The following is a 9,377-nucleotide window of genomic DNA, read 5'->3' on the forward strand; positions in this document are numbered from 1 at the left end:
GCCAACCTCCCCTGGTTCTCCTCCTGCCTCCCAACATCCCCATCATCTGAGTCATTTGCCAGGTCCTCCTCTTCATCTCCAACTTGAAAGTTGGTTCCTCAAGGCCTGTTCCTAGATCTGCTTTGATTCCCTCCATGTGTCCTCTACCTGGACAGCCTCATCCAGGCCCTGGTTCCTTGTCATCTCTAAGCAGATGGCCACATGTTTGATCTTCAGCCAGATGTTCTTTCTTCAAAGCTCCAGGCCAATTGGGAGGTTGGGATTAGCAGGTGCAAACTGGTGTATATAGGATGGATAAATAACAAGGTCCTATTGTACAGCACAGGTAACTATATTCAATATCTTGTTCAGATGGAGCAGGATTTATGGTCCTCCCTACTCCCCCCATATCCTCTGCCTGCCTTTTGTCTGTGGAATAAGTGTATTCAAAGAAGTGAGAAAATGCATAAGCAAAGGAAAGCACTCAAATAGGACAAAATAATAATAGTTTAATCCTTAAGCAAAGTCAGGGAACTTTAGCTCCTTCTTAAGGGCTATAGATCATATTCTGAGCCATTTCCTGTGAGCTGCGTTATAGATACTAAAATCCCCACCAGGTGGAATCTACATGATTACCAGATGTAGCCATGACATAAGCTGCTGTAATTCTGAAAACTGGCCTCAAAGAAATGGGAACAAACCAACCCTGAAGGCTAACTGTACTTAAAACAATCAAGATGAAGCTAATCAGACCACCGCATGACCAATTTTAAGATGGCTGTCAAAACGACAATTTGAAAAGATGCATGCACCAGTATATTAATAGCATGATTTACAATAGCCAAGACATGGAAGCAAACTAAACATCCATCAACAGATGAATGAATAAAGAAAATATGGTATATGTACAATAGAATATTACTCAGCCACCAAAAAGAGTGAAATAATGCCATTTGCAGCAACATGGATGCAACTAGAGATTCTCATACTAAGCAAAGGAAGTCAGAAAGACAGAGAAATACCGTATGACATCACTTATATGTGGAATCTAAAATATGGCATAGATGATCCTATCTACAAAGCAGAAACAGATCAGAGACATAGAGAAGAGATGTGGTTGCCAAGGGGGAGGGCGCGAGGGAGGAAGGAAGGGATTGAGAGTTTGGGATTGGCAGAGGCAAATTATTGTATACAGGATGAATAAACAAGAAGGCCCTGCTATGTAGCCCAGTGAACTATATTCACTATCCTGTGATAAACCACAATGGAAAAGAATATATATGTATAGCTGAGTCACTTTGCTGTACAGAAGAAATTAGTACATCATAAATCAACTATACTTCAATAAAAAAATTTTTTAAAAAGGTGGCTGTCAGAGGTGACTTTCTGTTTCTCTATGTAGCCCCCTTCCTCTGCCTATAAAAGTTCTTGCCCACTAATTGTTAGCGGGCAGAATTGGCTTTTGAGCATGTGTCTCTACCCCCTGCCCCCCACTTGCCAGCCTCTAAAATAAAGCCAACTTTCCTTTCCACTAACCTTGCCTTTTTATTGGCTTCTGAGCGGTGAGCAGCTGGTCCCACTTTCGGTAACCTGTTCTCAGTGAGTGCAGGTCCCATCCACTCAATTTTAAAAGTCAGAACGTGAGTCAGTCTTGAAACCTCCCTCTCCCTAACCTCACATCCACTCCATCTCCTACTCTGAAATCTCTCCTACTCCCAAAGTCCAAGCTGCCAACATCTCTCTGTCTGAAATGGCAATACCTTAACTAGCCAGTTTCTCTGCATCCATCTTGGCCCTCCAGCTCATTCTGTACACACCAGCCAGGCAAGGTCTCTACAGAGCAAAGCAATGCATTCTAACGATTGACACCTATCATGGCCCACACAGCCCACCTTGGCCCAATTCTGCAGCCTCACCTCTGGAGATGTGCTGCCTCCCACACCTTGTCCCAGTTCCACTCTTGCATTTCCTCCAGCTCACCCTATTCCTCCCCACATCAGCGCCTTCAGAAGGGCTCATTTTCTCTGCAGGCCCCTACTTTTTCCCCAGAAATCTGCTGGGCCAGCTTCCCTCATCCTCCTAAGTATGAGCAGAATCATCACTTTTTCACAGCAGCTAGCCTGCATCCCCAAGGCCAAGTCACAACCTCCACTTGTCCAGTTTCTTAGTCTCTTTGACTTTTTATTTTTGTAGGATTTATCACACTTTCCCATTACCCTGCTCTACATACTTATTTGTTTTCTATTTTGTGCATTGCTGTCTGCCCAGTGCCTGGCACTACACCCTGCACATTTGATGAAACTATCCTGAACAAATGAATAAATGAATAATAGAAATAGAGATAAAATCACACGCACACACACACATACACGCACACACACACACAAAAAGATAGATTTTCTGGAAGTGAGTTAGCAATTTATGTGTTTTTATTTCTGTGAACTTAATACACTCTTCCTCGGTGTCTCAGATTGAAATCAGTGACCAACATAAACCCCAGTGGCTTTTTCCACATAAACCAATGTCAAGCCAGGTATGCCTCTGTGCTGAGGTGATGTGTATTTCATTTATGTATACAATTTTTATCTTTGGAGAAAAATAATTTTTGAAAATGTATTCTGTCATCAAGACATTAACTGTCCTCACCAGGGGTCATTTGAAGATGACATATAATCACGATAGTCATGCCTTTTTTCCAAGTTGTTAATGAATGATCCCTTCATGCTAGCCCCACTACACCCTACAGATACTCCTAAAGACCTCTTTCAAAGTGTGGTAGTCATAATTGGTCAACTCACCCAATAGGCATTTCTTCCAACTTTCTTATTCCTTGCTGTCTCTCAATCATAGAGTCTTAGAAAAGCCAGAAACCCAATATGCTAGCTTCCCTGTAAGTGGTGAGACACAAAGGGACTTCCACAAGGAGGAAAGAGTGTGGGGAAATATTCTGCTCCCATTTATAAAAAAAAAAAAAAGCAAGGTCAATCTAAGATGTGTTCTCTTAACACTGATTACTCCATTACTTCTGCCTTTGAATGTGATTGTGATGCCTGGATCCATAGAAGCTATCCTGTGACCTTGAGGTGATCCTCATGAAGGCTGAGGCAGTATGAAGATGGAGAAACTCCTGAACGAGGCTATTATGCCTATCTCTAGAGTTCTTGTTATGAGAAATAACTGTGTCTTTATTGCTTAACCCACTATTGGGTTTTCTGGGCTTTACAATCAAACACGACTTGAATCATACATTTAGTTAGAATGGCACCATGGATCAACATATGAAGTATAGTTGACCAATCAGATGCAATTCTGTTTAACCAAGTGAACTCCAACCCTCATTTTTCTGTTTTAGCCACAAAGCTATCATAAAAGACTTTATATCCATTTTTTCCTCAGTTCAAGGTACACAAAGACTATGATATTTCCTTCCTTTGATAATTCTATAAGTTTACCTTATAAGTACTGCTCTTGGCCTGAAAAGAATATAAATAGTACAAATACTGTACTCAGATCCTATTTTTCTGAGATTTGATCTGGATTAACATTAAGCTCTTAAGACTTTTTTTCTCCATCAGCTTTACCCTACACTTTTTTCATAATTATTTTTTAAAGTGGGAACATCATCTTCTTTCTGAATATACAGAAATGAGAAACTCAACAAAACAAAGAAAAGGTCTCTGTGCTGTTCTTCCAAGCTCTTTCATGGTTCTGTATCCTGAAATATCTTCAGAGGCTCTTTCCAGTAAATAGAAGAGTCACAGTATCCTCTGGCATTAGTTAGAATATCAGTTGGGCTTCTGTGTCATTGACTCAAAATAACAGTGGCCTTAAGAAAGGTTGTTACTTCTAGCCTAACAATTTAGTCACTAGGAGTCCAGGATGGTATGATAACTCCGTTATGCCAGGAGTCTAGTTTTCTTCTCTGTTCATATTCTAGCATATCTGGTTGGCTTTTCCCCGTGGTCCAAAATGGTGCCCACCACATCAATGTTCAGAGCAGCAAGATGGAAAAAGGAGAACAGAAGGTGTCCTTTCCCTTTAGGAGAATGACCCAGACATGGCACATATCACTCTTGCCCACATACAACTGACTGCAGCTTAGTCACATGGCCACATCTAGGTGTAAAATTGCTAGGAAATATAATCGCTATTCTGGGAAGCCAGGTGCTCAGCTAAATATCAGAGCTTCTACCACTGTATACAAAGGGAGTAGAGATTTTGAGGGAAAATTTAGAGCCTCTGTCAGATTTCCTCCTAAGAGAAATCTGAATTCTTGGGCTGAAGTTGCAATAATAAACAATATTGAGACAATGTACATGAAATCAAGCCAAAGGCTTGAAGCTGACTCTTGGGCTAGACAGAGATTACCCACTTTAATGAGAGAGGCTCAATATTTTTGAAGTTTATCTCTTTTGAAGTGATTCGCAGAGTGGCTGGAACCAACAACAGCAGCAGCACCTGGGTACTGTTAGAATTGCAAAGCCTTGGAGTTCCTTAGTGGCTCAGGAGGTCAAGGATCTAACATTGCTACTGCTGTGGTGTGGGCTCAATCCTTGGCCCTGGAACTTCTGCATGCCATGAGAGCAGCCAAAAAAAAAAAAAAAAAAGGCAAAGTCTTGGGCCCAGCTTGACTTACTGCATCAGAAACCCTAGGGATGCAGCTGGTAACCTGTGTTTTAACAAGCTCCGCAGAAGATTCCAATATATGGTCAAGTTTGAGAACCACCATACTGCAAAGTATCACACTTCACAGGTTCATGCTGAGTACTTATAAATTCCTAAAATAAGACACTTAGAACCTGAATAGTTCTTATACTCAGGCAAGCAATAAACTACTCCATTAAAAAATGTTTCCAGATCAGAAAATAGATTCCAAATTAAATATGTATCTATATATTAAAGAATCTTTAAATCTTCTAAAGAAAAGTTCTATTAGATTTGTACTTAACCTTTCCAAAACAACAGTTGAATAGCAGTGGCTTTAAAATAGGGAAAAGGGCAAATCTCTGTCTTATTCTATGGTTATCAAAAAGACATGGACCAGCTGTCTTTCTAAAGCAGTCAGCAACATGAGCAACACACCCAACCAGGATATCTCACCCAGAAGGAAAATGTGCCAGTGACTGATTCATTGGGCGAGAAGAGATCTAGGTGTCTCTGAGGTATCACTTCACACAATACTTCCTTTTTCTACCTCATAGATATAAACAGTGACTTATTGAAACAGTCTTTACTTTCGCTTATGGTTTTATTACTTATAAGAGGTAATATATCATCTTTATAATCATTTACCTTAGAGCCTCTCAAACTTTGATTTGCAGATAAATCCCCCTGGGGATCTTGAGAAAATGCAAATTCTGATTTGGTGGGTCTGGGGCCAGGACTAAGATTCTGCATTTTGAACCAGCTCTCAAGTGAGGCTGATGCTGCTGGTCTACAGACCATCCTTAGAATAGCAAGGATGTGGGGAATAACCGGATCAAGAATAGAGGAGCTGTTTTAGAAGACCTCCCAAATTTAGCTAAAGAAGTCACCACCCATGAGGACTGTTCAAATTAAGTATCCAACACCAGGGAGTTTCAAAAGAAAAGATGCCTATTTACTGAGAGCAGTAGACAAAGAGCAAAAAAAAAAGAAGAGGGTCCACAGGGCCCATTCCCTGAAGGGTTGCTCCACCCTTGCTTCCAAGGCAGGCTGTCTTCACAACTCAGCTGTTTTCCCTGGGAATCATTATGGTGGATGACAGGCTCCTTCATCATACATTTATTGAATAAATATTTACTGAGCAATGAGTATGTGCCAGGGGATCACCTCAAGCCTCAAGCATCAATGGAACAAGCAAAAGCTCACCATCATGGTCTCATACTCTGGCTAGGTCCCCACTGTTCCTGTCCATCTGGATGCTGGTTCATCTCTTGAACATATCCCAGGAAGTGGAGTCCTGATTCTCATAAGGTTTTTAGTAGCTTTGGTTTACAGGGGTTCATTTATTCTCAGCCCCCTTGCTTTATCCTGCAGGAGACAGTGTTCTCCAGTTGGGGAGATATTTTGTCCAGGGATGTGCCATGGGCACCTGCCTCCTCCACTTACTTACAGAACTAGTGTTTGGCTTTTTCCCCCTCAGCCCAAAATCATTCTTAAGGACAGAAAACACTACCTCTGATTTACTTTCTACTCTAAGTACAAACATTCTCAATGTCCTAACCAAAAAATTAAATGTGATTTTTCCATCACCATTCCTCAAGGCAAGAAGAACTTCTGAAAACTCCCCATATACAAGCTGACCCTGGCTTTCTTTTCCTCATTCCCCACAAAAGAATATTAAGAAAACTTTAAGAACTCTTCTATTCAAGATAAGTCAAGTGACCATGAAGGCCCCGGGGTAAATTGAGCATAAGTCAAAAATCAAGAATATGCCTGGAATATTCAAAAGTACTTATCCAGACAGTAACAAAAATTTTAAGAATAAGCTTGTCCTAAAAAGTCTGAAACAGAGTTCCTGTTGTGATCCAGCAGGTTAAGAACCTGATATAGTGTTCGTGAGGATGTGGGTTTGATTCCTGGCCACAGTCAGTGGTTGAGGATCTGGCATTGACACGCACTGCAGTGTAGGTCACAGATGCAGCACAGATCTGGCATTGCTGTGGCTGTGCTATAGGCTGGCAGCTGCAGCTCTGATTCAATTCCCAGCCTGAGAACTTCCATATGCTGTACTGTCTGTGGCCGAAAAAAGGGGAAAAAAAAATTTTTTTTTTTTTGAAATATACATCTGTCTTGGCACTGGTAGCTAAAAGTATTCTAGAGCTGACAGAGAACAGGGCAAAGAATACAGAAAGGGACAGAGAAAGATAGAGACTATGAGCTTTAACTATTTACAACAGCCAAGACATGGAAACCACCTAAGTGTCAATCAGCAAACGATTGGCTGAAGAAGATGTAGTATATATACACAATGAAATACTACTCAACCATAAAAAAAAAAAATAATGAGATAATGCAATTTTCAGCAACATGGATGGACCTAAAGATGAGCATATTAAGTGAAGTAAGTCAGAAAGATGAAGATAAATATATTACTTACATATGGAGTCTAAAAAAATGGCATAAATGAACTTATTTACAAAACAGACACATGGACATACAAAACAAACTTATGGCTACCAAAGGGAGGGGGAGTTGGTTGGTAACCAAACTTATGGTTACCAAAGGGAGGGGGAGTTTGGGATCAAGGAATACACACCACTTAAGACATAAAGTAGAAAAGCAACAAGGATTTACTGTATAGCACAGGGAACTATATCCAATATCTCATAATAACCTATAATGGAAAATAATTTGGAAAAAACATACATATATACCTGAATCACTTTGTTGTGAAACTAACACAACAACTGAAACTAATATAATATTGTAAATCAACTATACTTCAATTTTTAAAAAAAAAGACTATGAGCTTCATAACTACATCCTTCAGAATAAGCCAGATCAGTTTTTCTTAACCTGTTTTTCATTATCACCTCCCTAAAAGTCTTTTTAGACTTTTTTTCTTACTCCCCCCATGAAATTTAAATACCACAGATACCTTATGTATTTGTTTATTCACAGTATGTATATACTATATATTTTCACCCATCCCAAGAACTAGTTTTCACCACCCTTGGAAGTCATATTGTCCTTGTTAAGAATGCATGGGTTAGATCCTGCTTGGTAACAAACAATCCAAAATCTTAGTACCTACTTAACAAAAAAGTTGTTTCATATTCACATTCCTTGTATGTTATAAGTCAGATGGTTACAGTGGGAGGGGAGTGTGTGGGGGCTGCTCTCCAAGTCTCTATGACCCAGGATCCAGGCTGACAGAGCAAACACAAATTCCATTGTTGCTTGATGCCAGTGGCAGAAGGAAAAGAGCATTCGGAAAGGTCTCACACCAGCAACTAACTTCTGTAGCTTGGGAGAGACACTCGTCACTTCTCATCCCAGGTCATTGGTCAGAAATAAGCCATATGGTCCCCACAACTAAAGGGACCAAGAGGCTTAATCCTACTCTATGCTGAGAAGCAGGAAAGCAGGAGGAAATGGTAGCTAAAGCCACCAAAAGCTCTCAAAACAACCTTGCCTTTGGACAGCCTTGCTATTAAAGACTACATGTTCCTAAATATATACACAGATATTCGTAGGATGTAAACTTTACTTGTCCAAGACTCACCTGAGTTCTTGGCAGAATTAACCCAGACAGACACACCCCCTTCCCCATAACCCTAGCCAATGTCCAATCCATTCATTCCAAACTGCCCTGCAGCCTCAGTACCACATTCTTTCTTTTCTCCTTCCTCTCCTGCTCTGGATCTAAACCAATGAAAGGAAGTTAGAAGGCTATTAGAGAAACTCTTTAGATTGCAAAATGGTTCAACTGCCAGCACCATTTGGGGAAGCTGGTGAATTAGAAATAGAGTTTAACACCCAAGCAAGGGTCATCATCAAGATGAAACAAAGTAATGCTCAATAAATATCTGATAGATCAATGAATGCAAGACTGGATAAATCAATGAATGAAAAGCATGATGTGCAGCCTATTTTACAAAATCCTTGCTAATCCATTTTCCCTTTTATTGTTGTTTTCCTGATCTTAGTGTGGACCAGCATCTTGTTTCAGTCTTATCTGTACAACAAGCTCTGTTTCCCTGTGGTCCCATCATTGGCTTGACAACTGGTTCAGCGTACCTGTGTTTACTGCTCCATTTCCTTTTTCCTTCCTCTCTGTTTGCAGGCAAGGCCCTGTAACTTGGCCCCTTCTCTAGATTGTCCTATATCCTGTTTGACTTGTAACTATCCAGGTTTCATGTTAACCCCCCACAAATTCTCTTGAAAAAAGGACTTCCTGACATAAACACACTGACTGTGAAACAATGACATTGATAAGCAGAAGTAAAGTAATTCTATATTGTTGCAAAATGTCAGAAACCTGTGCACACAAAGTTGTACAGGTTCAGCCAATCATTGTTTTCTGGGTTTTCTGTTTCCCATCTTGGAGGATATTATGCTAAGTGGAAGAAGTCAGACACAGAAAAACAGACACTGTATGATATCACTTATATACAGAATCTAAAAAATACAACAAACTAGTGAATGTAACAAAAAAGAAGCAGACTCACCAATATAGAGAATTTACTAATGGGGGAGAAATATAGGAGTTGTGGAATGGGAGTACACACTATTATATGTAAAATAAGCTACAAGGCTATATCACACAACACGAGGAATATAGCTATTTTATAATAACTGTAAATGGAGTGTAACTTTTAAAAATTATATAAAAACTAAAAAAAATTAATTTAAAAAATTTAAAAGTAGGCCATATGAAGACACAGCAACCCTGAGACACACCTAAAGAACAT

This window comes from Sus scrofa, chromosome 13, assembly GCF_054392235.1.
Source record: "Sus scrofa isolate SSC_HxYL_T2T_F1_AM1 chromosome 13, Sscrofa_HxYL_maternal_Yorkshire_Landrace_v2.0, whole genome shotgun sequence".
In the NCBI taxonomy this organism is placed as follows: Eukaryota; Metazoa; Chordata; class Mammalia; order Artiodactyla; family Suidae; genus Sus; species Sus scrofa.